Below are 2,610 nucleotides of genomic sequence, written 5' to 3'. Positions count from 1 at the left end.
AAGCAAGATCTATGTTTGTTTGTCTGCGTATTAGTCTGTGTATGTCTGTCTTTCTGTGGGTTTCTGTCCATCACTAGTTCTGATTATGTGTTAAAGTTTGTTGTTGTTGTCGTGGTGGTGTTGTTATGTTTATACGTCCTTCGATACATGTATGATCGATTGTTGTACAACACACATTCATGTCTGTCTGTCGTGCTGTGTGTCTGTCCATCACTATTTCTAAATATGTGAGAAAGTTTGTTGTTGGTGTCGTTGTTGTTTTAACGTTCGTCTATGCAGGTTATGATTGATTGTTTGAAACACACACACACGAACACACAGACACACTGATATACACACCGGCAAAACCACAGGTATTCACAGGGACACACACACGGACACACATAGGTACACACACACACACACACACACACACACACACACACACACACACACACACACACACACACACACACACACACACACACACACAAAAGACAAACGGTGCACACGGTTTTCGCCTTTTAAAACGCTTTATTTGGGATCCGTTTAAGATGTGCTTGAGTGCTGTTTCAAGTGTCGTACAAACCGGTTCCTGGATTCGTTCCTGCCGTCTGCAGTCAGCCTGTCCACCACGCCCGCCTGAAGTGATGGCAGTCTGTGTTACGTGCTGCGTACCTCCCCTGTGCGACACATATCCGTGCATGGGTGCGTACATGCCTGTCGGTTGGTCGGTGTGTGTGTGTGTGTGTGTGTGTGTGTGCGTGCGTGTGTGTGTGTGTGTGTGTGTGTGTGTGTGTGTGTGTGTGTGTGTGTGTGTGTGTGTGTGTGTGTGTGTGCCGCTAATGACTGCTTGGGAATTGTATATGCTTCAAGTGCAATTTTGATTTCTTAGTAAACGTGGTATAAACTTCGCCAAAAGATTGTTGCAACAAATTTCGCACCCGAATAAAAGCAATAATTCCCCTGTCATTTCAATTAAAGTTGATATGCCAGTTCAGGCCCTTCACTGGACTCTCTTGGTCACCTTTCGGATTAAAGATTTATTTGATTTGGATGACGTGACCGACGCTCAAATGAGGGTACCCTCAAAATCGACTGGACAAAACCGGAAGGAACTGTTCAAAGCAGCCAATGAGTACACGAGAGCTAACTGTTCCTGAAAGAGTTCCTTCCCTTAGGGGTTAAAGCAGCCAAAGAGTGAACCAGAGCTAACTGTTTCTGAAAGAGTTCCTTCCCTGTGGGGTTAAAACAGCCAATGAGTGAACGAGGAATAGGGGTTTCTGAAAGAGTTCCTTCCCTTTGGGTTTAAAGCAGCCCATGAGTGAACCAGGACTAACGGTTTCTGAAAGAGTTACTTCCTTTTACCTTTTAAGCAGCTAATCGACAATGACGGGTGTCAAATCAATCCTAAGTGTAAACACATGTTTTTGTGTTGGCATTGATATCCTTATTTGACTTAAAACAACAACTACAACACCTGCTTGTTAAGTATTTGGATTCCTCATTTGAAATGTTTAGCTGGTGTTTTTTTTTATCAGATTTTACTGTGAATATATATGTACAGAATATTTTTGACAATCGTGTTTTTGTGTGGTCTGAAATAAGGTGTCACAGACACCTGTGGGCCAACAAGCCTTACCAAACTTCATCGTCATTCTCCGACCATTCGTTCCAGTCCGACCTCTTCGTCATCTTGCGCCTTGCTTCGTCTGCGGACACACGATGCGTCACATTGCACCATTAAATACGTCACATTGCACCATTGAATACGTCACATTGCAACATTGAATACGTCACATTGCACCATTGAATACGTCACATTGCACCAATGACCATTGAATACGTCACATTGTACCATTGAACACATCACATTGCACAAGTGAATACGTCACATTGCACCATTCAATACGTCACACTGCACCATTGAAAACGTCACATTGCAGCAGTAAATACGTCACACTGTACCTTTGAATACGTCACATTGCACCATTGAATACGCCACATTGCATCATTGAATACGTCACATTGCGCCTTCGAATACGTCACATTGCATCATTCAATACGTCACATTGCATCATAGAATACGTTCGTAGAATACGCCACATTGCAGCATTGAATACCTCACATTGCACCTTTGAATACCATTAGTGATGCTTTTACGACCAGCCCTCACCCAAAACAAATGAATGTCAAATGGATTTTGCACATGGCTGGTTTGTGTGCACCCAAGAGAACGAACAGATCAAGTCAAGAAATTCAACATAAGCAGTAACATGTCAACACAAGCAGTAACATGTCAACACAAGCAGTAACATGTCAACACAAGCAGTAACATGTCAACACAAGCAGTAACATGTCAACACAAGCAGTAACATGTCAACACAAGCAGTAACATGTCAACACAAGCAGTAACATGTCAACACAAGCAGTAACATGTCAACACAAGCAGTAACATGTCAACACAAGCAGTAACATGTCAACACAAGCAGTAACATGTCAACACAAGCAGTAACATGTCAACACAAGCAGTAACATGTCAACACAAGCAGTAACATGTCAACACAAGCAGTAACATGTCAACACAAGCAGTAACATGTCAACACAAGCAGTAACATGTCAACAGAAAAA

General features: G+C 42.6%; 1 long non-coding RNA gene across 2 annotated transcripts in view; it reads right to left on the bottom strand.

Annotated features, from left to right (window-relative positions):
- Nucleotides 1–497: 497 nt before the first annotated feature.
- The window catches only part of LOC138949791 (uncharacterized), a 6,634-nt gene continuing 4,521 nt past the window's right edge, over nucleotides 498–2,610 (bottom strand). Inside the window, exons 4-5 of one of the 2 annotated variants that reach the window (XR_011450451.1) lie at nucleotides 1,622–1,691; nucleotides 498–621 (exon numbers count right to left, since the gene is read on the bottom strand). This is a non-coding gene — a long non-coding RNA (uncharacterized lncRNA). Of the gene's footprint in view, nucleotides 663–1,621; nucleotides 1,692–2,610 lie in introns of both variants that reach the window. The other variant, XR_011450450.1, reaches the window with a different exon arrangement.

Source organism: Littorina saxatilis, linkage group LG16, assembly GCF_037325665.1.
Source record: "Littorina saxatilis isolate snail1 linkage group LG16, US_GU_Lsax_2.0, whole genome shotgun sequence".
In the NCBI taxonomy this organism is placed as follows: Eukaryota; Metazoa; Mollusca; class Gastropoda; order Littorinimorpha; family Littorinidae; genus Littorina; species Littorina saxatilis.
The sequence above is the reverse complement of the archived record's forward strand: the minus strand, read 5'-3'. Positions and strand labels throughout refer to the sequence as shown.